This window comes from Arctopsyche grandis, chromosome 9 (assembly GCF_051622035.1).
Source record: "Arctopsyche grandis isolate Sample6627 chromosome 9, ASM5162203v2, whole genome shotgun sequence".
NCBI classification, from domain to species: Eukaryota; Metazoa; Arthropoda; class Insecta; order Trichoptera; family Hydropsychidae; genus Arctopsyche; species Arctopsyche grandis.
The window spans coordinates 33,149,426-33,166,049 of record NC_135363.1 but is presented as its reverse complement, the minus strand read 5'-3'; the positions used below and the strand labels follow the sequence as shown (position 1 = coordinate 33,166,049).

The window sequence follows — 16,624 nt, the reverse complement described above, 5'->3', positions numbered from 1 at the left end:
GAATTCGACATTGCAAAAGTATACACAAAACTCGTATACCTCACCAAACCTAACCCAACCTAACCTAACCATCACCGAAATCAAAGAATTTGAGATTGTAAGATTTACACAAAATTCGCTAACCTCACCAAACCTTACCTAACCTAGCCTAACTTTCACCGAAATCAAAGAATTCGACATTGCAAAAATATAAAAAAAACTCGCTAACCTCACCAAACCTAACTTAACCAAACCTAACCATCACGGAAATCAAAGAATTTGAGATTGTATGATTTAGATAAAATTCGCTTACTTCACCAAACCTAACCCAACCTTACCTAACTATCACCGAAATCAAAGAATTCGACATTGCAAAAATATACACAAAACTCGTATACCTCACCAAACCTAACCCAACCAAACCTAACCATCACCGAAATCACAGAATTTGAGATTGTAAGATTTACACAAAATTCCCTCACCTCACCAAACCTAACCCAACCTAGCCTAACTATCACCGAAATCAAAGAAATCGACATTGCAAAAATATTCACAAAAGTCGCTTACCTCACCAAACCTAACCCAACCTAGCCTAACTATCACCGAAATCAAAGAATTCGACATTGCAAAAATATACACAAAACTCGTATACCTCACCAAACCTAACCCAACCTAACCTAACCATCACCGAAATCAAAGAATTTGAGATTGTTAGATTAACACAAAATTCGCTAACCTCACTAAACCTAACCCAACCTAGCTTTCTATCACCGAAATCAAAGAATTCGACTTTGCAAAAAAATAAAAAAAACTCGCTTACCTCACCAAACCTAACCCAACCTAACCTAACCATCACCGAAATCAAAGAATTTGAGATTGTTAGATTTACACAAAATTCGCTAACCTCATCAAACCTAACCCAACCTAGCCGAACTCTCACCAAAATCAAAGAATTCGACATTGCAAAAATATTATAAAAACTCGCTTACCACACCAAACCTAACCCAACCTAACCTAACCATCACCGAAATCAAAGAATTTGAGATTGTAAGATTTACAAAAAATTCGCTTACTTCACCAAACCTAACCCAACCTAGCCTAACTATCACCGAAATCAAAGAAATCGACATTGCAAAAATATTCATAAAACTCGCTTACTTCACCAAACCTAACCCAACCTAGCCTAACTATCACCGAAATCAAAAAATTTGAGACTGTAAGATTTACACAAAATTCGCTTACCTCACCAAACCTAACCCAACCTAGCCTAACTATCACCGAAATCAAAGAGATCGACATTGCAAAAATATAAACAAAACTCGCTTACCTCACCAAACCTAACCAAACCTAGCCTAACTATCACCGAAATCAAAGAATTCGACATTGCAAAAGTATACACAAAACTCGTATACCTCACCAAACCTAACCCAACCTAGCCTAACTATCACCGAAATCAAAGAATTTGAGATTATAAGATTTACACAAAATTCGCTAACCTCACCAAACCTAACCCAACCTAGCCTAACTATCACCGAAATCAAAGATATCGACATTGCAAAAATATTCACAAAAGTCGCTTACCTCACCAAACCTAACCCAACCTAGCCGAACTCTCACCAAAATCAAAGAATTCGACATTGCAAAAATATTAAAAAAACTCGCTTACCACACCAAACCTAACCCAACCTAACCTAACCATCACTGAAATCAAAGAATTTGAGATTGTAAGATTTACACAAAATTCGCTAACCTCACCAAACCTAACCCAACCTAGCCTAACTTTAACCGAAATCAAAGAATTCGACATTGCAAAAATATTAAAAAAACTCGCTTACCACACCAAACCTAACCCAACCTAACCTAACCATCACTGAAATCAAAGAATTTGAGATTGTAAGATTTACACAAAATTCGCTAACCTCACCAAACCTAACCCAACCTAGCCTAACTTTAACCGAAATCAAAGAATTCGACATTGCAAAAATATAGACAAAACTCGCTTACCTCACCAAACCTAACCAAACCTAGCCTAACTATCACCGAAATCAAAGAATTTGAGATTGTGAGATTTACACAAAATTCGCTAACCTCACCAAACCTAACCCAACCTAGCCTAACTTTAACCGAAATCAAAGAATTCGACATTGCAAAAATATTCACAAAAGTCGCTTACCTCACCAAACCTAACCCAACCTAGCCTAACTATCACCGAAATCAAAGAATTCGACATGGCAAAAGTATACACAAAACTCGTATACCTCACCAAACCTAACCCAACCTAACCTAACCATCACCGAAATCAAAGAATTTGAGATTGTAAGATTTACACAAAATTCGCTAACCTCACCAAACCTTACCTAACCTAGCCTAACTTTCACCGAAATCAAAGAATTCGACATTGCAAAAATATAAAAAAAAACTCGCTAACCTCACCAAACCTAACTTAACCAAACCTAACCATCACGGAAATCAAAGAATTTGAGATTGTATGATTTAGATAAAATTCGCTTACTTCACCAAACCTAACCCAACCTTACCTAACTATCACCGAAATCAAAGAATTCGACATTGCAAAAATATACACAAAACTCGTATACCTCACCAAACCTAACCCAACCAAACCTAACCATCACCGAAATCACAGAATTTGAGATTGTAAGATTTACACAAAATTCGCTAACCTCACCAAACCTAACCCAACCTAGCCTAACTATCACCGAAATCAAAGAAATCGACATTGCAAAAATATTCACAAAAGTTGCTTACCTCACCAAACCTCACCCAACCTAGCCTAACTATCACCGAAATCAAAGAATTCGACATTGCAAAAATATACACAAAACTCGTATACCTCACCAAACCTAACCCAACCAAACCTAACCATCACCGAAATCAAAGACTTTGAGATTGTTAGATTAACACAAAATTCGCTAACCTCACTAAACCTAACCCAACCTAGCTTTCTATCACCGAAATCAAAGAATTCGACTTTGCAAAAATATTAAAAAAACTCGCTTACCACACCAAACCTAACCCAACCTAACCTAACCATCACTGAAATCAAAGAATTTGAGATTTTAAGATTTACACAAAATTCGCTAACCTCACCAAACCTAACCCAACCTAGCCTAACTTTAACCGAAATCAAAGAATTCGACATTGCAAAAATATAGACAAAACTCGCTTACCTCACTAAACCTAACCAAACCTAGCCTAACTATCACCGAAATCAAAGAATTTGAGATTGTTAGATTTACACAAAATTTGCTAACCTCACCAATCCTAACCCAAACTAGCCTAACTATCACCGAAATCAAAGAAATCGATATTGCAAAAATATTCACAAAAGTCGCTTACCTCACCAAACCTAACCCAACCTAGCCTAACTATCACCGAAATCAATGAATTTGAGATTGTAAGATTTATACAAAATTCGCTAACCTCACCAAACCTTACCCAACCTAGCCTAACTATCACCGAAATCAAAGAATTCGACATTGCAAAAATATTCACAAAACTCGCTTACCACACCAAACCTAACCCAACTGAGCCTAACTATCACCGAAATCAAAGAATTTGAGATTGTAAGATTTACACAAAATTCGCTAACCTCAACAAACCTAACCCAACCTAGCCTAACTATCACCAAAATCAAAGAAATCGACATTGCAAAAATATTCACAAAAGTCCCTTACCTCACCAAACCTAACCCAACCTAGCCTAACTATCACCGAAATCAAAGAATTCGACATTGCAAAAGTATACACAAAACTCGTATACCTCACCAAACCTAACCCAACCTAACCTAACCATCACCGAAATCAAAGAATTTGAGATTGTAAGATTTACACAAAATTCGCTAACCTCACCAAACCTAACCCAACCTAGCCTAACTATCACCGAAATCAAAGAAATAGACATTGCAAAAATATTCACAAAAGTCGCTTACCTCACCAAACCTAACCCAACCTAGCCTAACTATCACCGAAATCAAAGAATTCGACATTGCAAAAATATACACAAAACTCGTATACCTCACCAAACCTAACCCAACCTAACCTAACCATCACCGAAATCAAAGAATTTGAGATTGTTAGATTAACACAAAATTCGCTAACCTCACTAAACCTAACCCAACCTAGCTTTCTATCACCGAAATCAAAGAATTCGACTTTGCAAAAAAATAAAAAAAACTCGCTTACCTCACCAAACCTAACCCAACCTAACCTAACCATCACCGAAATCAAAGAATTTGAGATTGTAAGATTTACACAAAATTCGCTAACCTCATCAAACCTAACCCAACCTAGCCGAACTCTCACCAAAATCAAAGAATTCGACATTGCAAAAATATTATAAAAACTCGCTTACCACACCAAACCTAACCCAACCTAACCTAACCATCACCGAAATCAAAGAATTTGAGATTGTAAGATTTACAAAAAATTCGCTTACTTCACCAAACCTAACCCAACCTAGCCTAACTATCACCGAAATCAAAGAAATCGACATTGCAAAAATATTCATAAAACTCGCTTACTTCACCAAACCTAACCCAACCTAGCCTAACTATCACCGAAATCAAAAAATTTGAGACTGTAAGATTTACACAAAATTCGCTTACCTCACCAAACCTAACCCAACCTAGCCTAACTATCACCGAAATCAAAGAGATCGACATTGCAAAAATATAAACAAAACTCGCTTACCTCACCAAACCTAACCAAACCTAGCCTAACTATCACCGAAATCAAAGAATTTGAGATTGTTAGATTTACACAAAATTTGCTAACCTCACCAATCCTAACCCAACCTAGCCTAACTATCACCGAAATCAAAGAATTTGAGATTATAAGATTTACACAAAATTCGCTTACCTCACCAAACCTAACCCAACCTAGCCTAACTATCACCGAAATCAAAGATATCGACATTGCAAAAATATTCACAAAAGTCGCTTACCTCACCAAACCTAACCCAACCTAGCCGAACTCTCACCAAAATCAAAGAATTCGACATTGCAAAAATATTAAAAAAACTCGCCACAAAACAAAACTTACCACACCAAACCTAACCCAACCAAACCTAACCATCACTGAAATCAAAGAATTTGAGATTGTAAGATTTACACAAAATTCGCTAACCTCACCAAACCTAACCCAACCTAGCCTAACTTTAACCGAAATCAAAGAATTCGACATTGCAAAAATATTAAAAAAACTCGCTTACCACACCAAACCTAACCCAACCTAACCTAACCATCACTGAAATCAAAGAATTTGAGATTGTAAGATTTACACAAAATTCGCTAACCTCACCAAACCTAACCCAACCTAGCCTAACTATAACCGAAATCAAAGAATTCGACATTGCAAAAATATAGACAAAACTCGCTTACCTCACCAAACCTAACCAAACCTAGCCTAACTATCACCGAAATCAAAGAATTTGAGATTGTAAGATTTACACAAAATTCGCTAACCTCACCAAACCTAACCCAACCTAGCCTAACTTTAACCGAAATCAAAGAATTCGACATTGCAAAAATATTCACAAAAGTCGCTTACCTCACCAAACCTAACCCAACCTAGCCTAACTATCACCGAAATCAAAGAATTCGACATTGCAAAAGTATACACAAAACTCGTATACCTCACCAAACCTAACCCAACCTAACCTAACCATCACCGAAATCAAAGAATTTGAGATTGTAAGATTTACACAAAATTCGCTTACCTCACCAAACCTTACCTAACCTAGCCTAACTTTCACCGAAATCAAAGAATTCGACATTGCAAAAATATAAAAAAAACTCGCTAACCTCACCAAACCTAACTTAACCAAACCTAACCATCACGGAAATCAAAGAATTTGAGATTGTATGATTTAGATAAAATTCGCTTACTTCACCAAACCTAACCCAACCTTACCTAACTATCACCGAAATCAAAGAATTCGACATTGCAAAAATATACACAAAACTCGTATACCTCACCAAACCTAACCCAACCAAACCTAACCATCACCGAAATCACAGAATTTGAGATTGTAAGATTTACACAAAATTCCCTCACCTCACCAAACCTAACCCAACCTAGCCTAACTATCACCGAAATCAAAGAAATCGACATTGCAAAAATATTCACAAAAGTCGCTTACCTCACCAAACCTAACCCAACCTAGCCTAACTATCACCGAAATCAAAGAATTCGACATTGCAAAAATATACACAAAACTCGTATACCTCACCAAACCTAACCCAACCTAACCTAACCATCACCGAAATCAAAGAATTTGAGATTGTTAGATTAACACAAAATTCGCTAACCTCACCAAACCTAACCCAACCTAGCCTAACTTTAACCGAAATCAAAGAATTCGACATTGCAAAAATATTCACAAAAGTCGCTTACCTCACCAAACCTAACCCAACCTAGCCTAACTATCACCGAAATCAAAGAATTCGACATTGCAAAAGTATACACAAAACTCGTATACCTCACCAAACCTAACCCAACCTAACCTAACCATCACCGAAATCAAAGAATTTGAGATTGTAAGATTTACACAAAATTCGCTAACCTCACCAAACCTTACCTAACCTAGCCTAACTTTCACCGAAATCAAAGAATTCGACATTGCAAAAATATAAAAAAAACTCGCTAACCTCACCAAACCTAACTTAACCAAACCTAACCATCACGGAAATCAAAAAATTTGAGATTGTATGATTTAGATAAAATTCGCTTACTTCACCAAACCTAACCCAACCTTACCTAACTATCACCGAAATCAAAGAATTCGACTTCGCAAAAATATACACAAAACTCGTATACCTCACCAAACCTAACCCAACCAAACCTAACCATCACCGAAATCACAGAATTTGAGATTGTAAGATTTACACAAAATTCCCTCACCTCACCAAACCTAACCCAACCTAGCCTAACTATCACCGAAATCAAAGAAATCGACATTGCAAAAATATTCACAAAAGTCGCTTACCTCACCAAACCTAACCCAACCTAGCCTAACTATCACCGAAATCAAAGAATTCGACATTGCAAAAATATACACAAAACTCGTATACCTCACCAAACCTAACCCAACCTAACCTAACCATCACCGAAATCAAAGAATTTGAGATTGTTAGATTAACACAAAATTCGCTAACCTCACTAAACCTAACCCAACCTAGCTTTCTATCACCGAAATCAAAGAATTCGACTTTGCAAAAATATAAAAAAAACTCGCTTACCTCACCAAACCTAACCCAACCTAACCTAACCATCACCGAAATCAAAGAATTTAAGATTGTAAGATTAAAACAAAATTCGCTAACCTCATCAAACCTAACCCAACCTAGCCGAACTCTCACCAAAATCAAAGAATTCGACATTGCAAAAATATTATAAAAACTCGCTTACCACACCAAACCTAACCCAACCTAACCTAACCATCACCGAAATCAAAGAATTTGAGATTGTAAGATTTACAAAAAATTCGCTTACTTCACCAAACCTAACCCAACCTAGCCTAACTATCACCGAAATCAAAGAAATCGACATTGCAAAAATATTCATAAAACTCGCTTACTTCACCAAACCTAACCCAACCTAGCCTAACTATCACCGAAATCAAAAAATTTGAGACTGTAAGATTTACACAAAATTCGCTTACCTCACCAAACCTAACCCAACCTAGCCTAACTATCACCGAAATCAAAGAGATCGACATTGCAAAAATATAACCAAAACTCGCTTACCTCACCAAACCTAACCAAACCTAGCCTAACTATCACCAAAATCAAAGAATTTGAGATTGTTAGATTTACACAAAATTTGCTAACCTCACCAATCCTAACCCAACCTAGCCTAACTATCACCGAAATCAAAGAAATCGATATTGCAAAAATATTCACAAAAGTCGCTTACCTCACCAAACCTAACCCAACCTAGCCTAACTATCACCGAAATCAAAGAATTTGAGATTATAAGATTTACACAAAATTCGCTAACCTCACCAAACCTAACCCAACCTAGCCTAACTATCACCGAAATCAAAGATATCGACATTGCAAAAATATTCACAAAAGTCGCTTACCTCACCAAACCTAACCCAACCTAGCCGAACTCTCACCAAAATCAAAGAATTCGACATTGCAAAAATATTAAAAAAACTCGCTTACCACACCAAACCTAACCCAACCTAACCTAACCATCACTGAAATCAAAGAATTTGAGATCGTAAGATTTACACAAAATTCGCTAACCTCACCAAACCTAACCCAACCTAGCCTAACTTTAACCGAAATGGGAGAATTCGACATTGCAAAAATATTAAAAAAACTCGCTTACCACACCAAACCTAACCCAACCTAACCTAACCATCACTGAAATCAAAGAATTTGAGATTGTAAGATTTACACAAAATTCGCTAACCTCACCAAACCTAACCCAACCTAGCCTAACTTTAACCGAAATCAAAGAATTCGACATTGCAAAAATATAGACAAAACTCGCTTACCTCACCAAACCTAACCAAACCTAGCCTAACTATCACCGAAATCAAAGAATTTGAGATTGTAAGATTTACACAAAATTCGCTAACCTCACCAAACCTAACCCAACCTAGCCTAACTTTAACCGAAATCAAAGAATTCGACATTGCAAAAATATTCACAAAAGTCGCTTACCTCACCAAAACTAACCCAACCTAGCCTAACTATCACCGAAATCAAAGAATTCGACATTGCAAAAGTATACACAAAACTCGTATACCTCACCAAACCTAACCCAACCTAACCTAACCATCACCGAAATCAAAGAATTTGAGATTGTAAGATTTACTCAAAATTCGCTAACCTCACCAAACCTTACCTAACCTAGCCTAACTTTCACCGAAATCAAAGAATTCGACATTGCAAAAATATAAAAAAAACTCGCTAACCTCACCAAACCTAACTTAACCAAACCTAACCATCACGGAAATCAAAGAATTTGAGATTGTATGATTTAGATAAAATTCGCTTACTTCACCAAACCTAACCCAACCTTACCTAACTATCACCGAAATCAAAGAATTCGACATTGCAAAAATATACACAAAACTCGTATACCTCACCAAACCTAACCCAACCAAACCTAACCATCACCGAAATCACAGAATTTGAGATTGTAAGATTTACACAAAATTCGCTAACCTCACCAAACCTAACCCAACCTAGCCTAACTATCACCGAAATCAAAGAAATCGACATTGCAAAAATATTCACAAAAGTCGCTTACCTCACCAAACCTAACCCAACCTAGCCTAACTATCACCGAAATCAAAGTATTCGACATTGCAAAAATATACACAAAACTCGTATACCTCACCAAACCTAACCCAACCTAACCTAACCATCACCGAAATCAAAGACTTTGAGATTGTTAGATTAACACAAAATTCGCTAACCTCACTAAACCTAACCCAACCTAGCTTTCTATCACCGAAATCAAAGAATTCGACTTTGCAAAAATATTAAAAAAACTCGCTTACCACACCAAACCTAACCCAACCTAACCTAACCATCACTGAAATCAAAGAATTTGAGATTCTAAGATTTACACAAAATTCGCTAACCTCACCAAACCTAACCCAACCTAGCCTAACTTTAACCGAAATCAAAGAATTCGACATTGCAAAAATATAGACAAAACTCGCTTACCTCACCAAACCTAACCAAACCTAGCCTAACTATCACCGAAATCAAAGAATTTGAGATTGTTAGATTTACACAAAATTTGCTAACCTCACCAATCCTAACCCAAACTAGCCTAACTATCACCGAAATCAAAGAAATCGATATTGCAAAAATATTCACAAAAGTCGCTTACCTCACCAAACCTAACCCAACCTAGCCTAACTATCACCGAAATCAATGAATTTGAGATTGTAAGATTTATACAAAATTCGCTAACCTCACCAAACCTTACCCAACCTAGCCTAACTATCACCGAAATCAAAGAATTCGACATTGCAAAAATATTCACAAAACTCGCTTACCACACCAAACCTAACCCAACTAAGCCTAACTATCACCGAAATCAAAGAATTTGAGATTGTAAGATTTACACAAAATTCGCTAACCTCAACAAACCTAACCCAACCTAGCCTAACTATCACCAAAATCAAAGAAATCGACATTGCAAAAATATTCACAAAAGTCGCTTACCTCACCAAACCTAACCCAACCTAGCCTAACTATCACCGAAATCAAAGAATTCGACATTGCAAAAGTATACACAAAACTCGTATACCTCACCAAACCTAACCCAACCTAACCTAACCATCACCGAAATCAAAGAATTTGAGATTGTAAGATTTACACAAAATTCGCTAACCTCACCAAACCTAACCCAACCTAGCCTAACTATCACCGAAATCAAAGAAATAGACATTGCAAAAATATTCACAAAAGTCGCTTACCTCACCAAACCTAACCCAACCTAGCCTAACTATCACCGAAATCAAAGAATTCGACATTGCAAAAATATACACAAAACTCGTATACCTCACCAAACCTAACTTAACCTAACCTAACCATCACCGAAATCAAAGAATTTGAGATTGTTAGATTAACACAAAATTCGCTAACCTCACTAAACCTAACCCAACCTAGCTTTCTATCACCGAAATCAAAGAATTCGACTTTGCAAAAATATAAAAAAAACTCGCTTACCTCACCAAACCTAACCCAACCTAGCCTAACCATCACCGAAATCAAAGAATTTGAGATTGTAAGATTTACACAAAATTTGCTAACCTCACCAATCCTAACCCAACCTAGCCTAACTATCACCGAAATCAAAGAAATCGATATTGCAAAAATATTCACAAAAGTCGCTTACCTCAACAAACCTAACCCAACCTAGCCTAACTATCACCGAAATCAAAGAATTTGAGATTGTAAGATTTACACAAAATTCGCTAACCTCAACAAACCTAACCCAACCTAGCCTAACTATCACCAAAATCAAAGAAATCGACATTGCAAAAATATTCAGAAAAGTCGCTTACCTCACCAAACCTAACCTAACCTAGCCTAACTATCACCGAAATCAAAGAATTCGACATTGCAAAATCATACACAAAACTCGTTTACCTCACCAAACTTAACCCAACCTAACCTAACCATCACCGAAATCAAAGAATTTGAGATTGTAAGATTTACACAAAATTCGCTAACCTCATCAAACCTAACCCAACCTAGCCGAACTCTCACCAAAATCAAAGAATTCGACATTGCAAAAATATTATAAAAACTCGCTTACCACACCAAACCTAACCCAACCTAACCTAACCATCACCGAAATCAAAGAATTTGAGATTGTAAGATTTACAAAAAATTCGCTTACTTCACCAAACCTAACCCAACCTAGCCTAACTATCACCGAAATCAAAGAAATCGACATTGCAAAAATATTCATAAAACTCGCTTACTTCACCAAACCTAACCCAACCTAGCCTAACTATCACCGAAATCAAAAAATTTGAGACTGTAAGATTTACACAAAATTCGCTTACCTCACCAAACCTAACTCAACCTAGCCTAACTATCACCGAAATCAAAGAGATCGACATTGCAAAAATATAAACAAAACTCGCTTACCTCACCAAACCTAACCAAACCTAGCCTAACTATCACCGAAATCAAAGAATTTGAGATTGTTAGATTTACACAAAATTTGCTAACCTCACCAATCCTAACCCAACCTAGCCTAACTATCACCGAAATCAAAGAAATCGATATTGCAAAAATATTCACAAAAGTCGCTTACCTCACCAAACCTAACCCAACCTAGCCTAACTATCACCGAAATCAAAGAATTTGAGATTATAAGATTTACACAAAATTCGCTAACCTCACCAAACCTAACCCAACCTAGCCTAACTATCACCGAAATCAAAGATATCGACATTGCAAAAATATTCACAAAAGTCGCTTACCTCACCAAACCTAACCCAACCTAGCCGAACTCTCACCAAAATCAAAGAATTCGACATTGCAAAAATATTAAAAAAACTCGCTTACCACACCAAACCTAACCCAACCTAACCTAACCATCACTGAAATCAAAGAATTTGAGATAGTAAGATTTACACAAAATTCGCTAACCTCACCAAACCTAACCCAACCTAGCCTAACTTTAACCGAAATCAAAGAATTCGACATTGCAAAAATATTAAAAAAACTCGCTTACCACACCAAACCTAACCCAACCTAACCTAACCATCACTGAAATCAAAGAATTTGAGATTGTAAGATTTACACAAAATTCGCTAACCTCACCAAACCTAACCCAACCTAGCCTAACTTTAACCGAAATCAAAGAATTCGACATTTCAAAAATATAGACAAAACTCGCTTACCTCACCAAACCTAACCAAACCTAGCCTAACTATCACCGAAATCAAAGAATTTGAGATTGTAAGATTTACACAAAATTCGCTAACCTCACCAAACCTAACCCAACCTAGCCTAACTTTAACCGAAATCAAAGAATTCGACATTGCAAAAATATTCACAAAAGTTGCTTACCTCACCAAACCTAACCCAACCTAGCCTAACTATCACCGAAATCAAAGAATTCGACATTGCAAAAGTATACACAAAACTCGTATACCTCACCAAACCTAACCCAACCTAACCTAACCATCACCGAAATCAAAGAATTTGAGATTGTAAGATTTACACAAAATTCGCTAACCTCACCAAACCTTACCTAACCTAGCCTAACTTTCACCGAAATCAAAGAATTCGACATTGCAAAAATATAAAAAAAAACTCGCTAACCTCACCAAACCTAACTTAACCAAACCTTACCATCACGGAAATCAAAGAATTTGAGATTGTATGATTTAGATAAAATTCGCTTACTTCACCAAACCTAACCCAACCTTACCTAACTATCACCGAAATCAAAGAATTCGACATTGCAAAAATATACACAAAACTCGTATACCTCACCAAACCTAACCCAACCTAACCTAACCATCACTGAAATCAAAGAATTTGAGATTGTAAGATTTACACAAAATTCGCTAACCTCACCAAACCTAACCCAACCTAGCCTAACTTTAACCGAAATCAAAGAATTCGACATTGCAAAAATATAAACAAAACTCGCTTACCTCACCAAACCTAACCAAACCTAGCCTAACTATCACCGAAATCAAAGAATTTGAGATTGTAAGATTTACACAAAATTTGCTAACCTCACCAATCCTAACCCAACCTAGCCTAACTATCACCGAAATCAAAGAAATCGATATTGCAAAAATATTCACAAAAGTCGCTTACCTCACCAAACCTAACCCAACCTAGCCTAACTATCACCGAAATCAAAGAATTTGAGATTATAAGATTTACACAAAATTCGCTAACCTCACCATACCTAACCCAACCTAGCCTAACTATCACCGAAATCAAAGATATCGACATTGCAAAAATATTCACAAAAGTCGCTTACCTCACCAAACCTAACCCAACCTAGCCGAACTCTCACCAAAATCAAAGAATTCGACATTGCAAAAATATTAAAAAAACTCGCTTACCACACCAAACCTAACCCAACCTAACCTAACCATCACTGAAATCAAAGAATTTGAGATTGTAAGATTTACACAAAATTCGCTAACCTCACCAAACCTAACCCAACCTAGCCTTACTTTAACCGAATTTAAAGAATTCGACATTGCAAAAATATTAAAAAAACTCGCTTACCACACCAAACCTAACCCAACCTAACCTAACCATCACTGGAATCAAAGAATTTGAGATTGTAAGATTTACACAAAATTCGCTAACCTCACCAAACCTAACCCAACCTAGCCTAACTTTAACCGAAATCAAAGAATTCGACATTGCAAAAATATAGACAAAACTCGCTTACCTCACCAAACCTAACCAAACCTAGCCTAACTATCACCGAAATCAAAGAATTTGAGATTGTAAGATTTACACAAAATTCGCTAACCTCACCAAACCTAACCCAACCTAGCCTAACTTTAACCGAAATCAAAGAATTCGACATTGCAAAAATATTCACAAAAGTCGCTTACCTCACCAAACCTAACCAAACCTAGCCTAACTATCACCGAAATCAAAGAATTCGACATTGCAAATATATACACAAAACTCGTATACCTCACCAAACCTAACCCAACCAAACCTAACCATCACCGAAATCAAAGAATTTGAGATTGTAAGATTTACACAAAATTCGCTTACCTCACCAAACCTAACCCAACCTAGCCTAACTATCACCGAAATCAAAGAATTCGACATTGCAAAAGTATACACAAAACTCGTATACCTCACCAAACCTAACCCAACCTAACCTAACCATCACCGAAATCAAAGAATTTGAGATTGTAAGATTTACACAAAATTCGCTAACCTCACCAAACCTAACCCAACCTTGCCTAACTATCACCGAAATTAAAGAAATCGACATTGCAAAAATATTCACAAAAGTCGCTTACCTCACCAAACCTAACCCAACCTAGCCTAACTATCACCGAAATCAAAGAATTCGACATTGCAAAAGTATACACAAAACTCGTATACCTCACCAAACCTAACCCAACCTAACCTAACCATCACCGAAATCAAAGAATTTGAGATTGTAAGATTTACACAAAATTCGCTAACCTCACCAAACCTTACCTAACCTAGCCTAACTTTCACCGAAATCAAAGAATTCGACATTGCAAAAATATAAAAAAAAACTCGCTAACCTCACCAAACCTAACTTAACCAAACCTAACCATCACGGAAATCAAAGAATTTGAGATTGTATGATTTAGATAAAATTCGCTTACTTCACCAAACCTAACCCAACCTTACCTAACTATCACCGAAATCAAAGAATTCGACATTGCAAAAATATACACAAAACTCGTATACCTCACCAAACCTAACCCAACCGAACCTAACCATCACTGAAATCAAAGAATTTGAGATTGTAAGATTTACACAAAATTCGCTAACCTCACCAAACCTAACCCAACCTAGCCTAACTTTAACCGAAATCAAAGAATTCGATATTGCAAAAATATAAACAAAACTCGCTTACCTCACCAAACCTAACCAAACCTAGCCTAACTATCACCGAAATCAAAGAATTTGAGATTGTAAGATTTACACAAAATTCGCTTACCTCACCAAACCTAACCCAACCTAGCCTAACTATCACCGAAATCAAAGAATTCGACATTGCAAAAATATTCACAAAACTCGCTTACCTCACCAAACCTAACCCAACTAAGCCTTACTATCACCGAAATCAAAGAATTTGAGATTGTAAGATTTACACAAAATTCGCTAACCTCAACAAACCTAACCCAACCTAGCCTAACTATCACCAAAATCAAAGAAATCGACATTGCAAAAATATTCACAAAAGTCGCTTACCTCACCAAACCTAACCTAACCTAGCCTAACTATCACCGAAATCAAAGAATTCGACATTGCAAAAATATAAAAAAAAACTCGCTAACCTCACCAAACCTAACCATCACGGAAATCAAAGAATTTGAGATTTTTTGATTTACATAAAATTCGCTTACTTCACCAAACCTAACCCAACCTCACCTAACTATCACCGAAATCAAAGAATTCGACATTGCAAAAATATACACAAAACTCGTATACCTCACCAAACCTATCCCAACCAAACCTAACCATCACCGAAATCAAAGAATTTGAGATTGTAAGATTTACACAAAATTCGCTTACCTCACCAAACCTAACCCAACCTAGCCTAACTTTAACCGAAATCAAAGAATTCGATATTGCAAAAATATAAACAAAACTCGCTTACCTCACCAAACCTAACCAAACCTAGCCTAACTATTACCGAAATCAAAGAATTTGAGATTGTAAGATTTACACAAAGTTCGCTAACCTCACCAAACCTAACCCAACCTAGCCTAACTATCACCGAAATCAAAGAATTCGACATTGCAAAAATATTCACAAAACTCGCTTACCTCACCAAACCTAACCCAACTAAGCCTAACTATCACCGAAATCAAAGAATTTGAGATTGTAAGATTTACACAAAATTCGCTAACCTCAACAAACCTAACCCAACCTAGCCTAACTATCACCAAAATCAAAGAAATCGACATTGCAAAAATATTCACAAAAGTCGCTTACCTCACCAAACCTAACCTAACCTAGCCTAACTCTCACCGAAATCAAAGAATTCGACATTGCAAATATATACACAAAACTCGTATACCTCACCAAACCTAACCCAACCTAACCTAACCATCACTGAAATCAAAGAATTTGAGATTGTAAGATTTACACAAAATTCGCTAACCTCATCAAACCTAAACCAGCCTTGCCGAACTCTCACCAAAATCAAAGAATTCGACATTGCAAAAATATTAAAAAAACTCGCTTACCACACCAAACCTAACCCAACCTAACCTAATCATCACCGAAATCAAAGAATTTGAGATTGTAAGATTTACAAAAAATTCGCTTACTTCACCAAACCTAACCCAACCTAGCCTAACTATCACCGAAATCAAAGAAATCGACATTGCAAAAATATTCATAAAACTCGCTTACCTCACCAAACCTAAC

General features: G+C 36.5%; 1 protein-coding gene across 1 annotated transcript in view; it reads left to right on the top strand.

The window, feature by feature from the left end:
- Positions 1 to 16,624, top strand: part of LOC143916579 (uncharacterized) — a 590,438-nt gene that overhangs the window by 7,897 nt on the left and 565,917 nt on the right. The window lies entirely within an intron of this gene.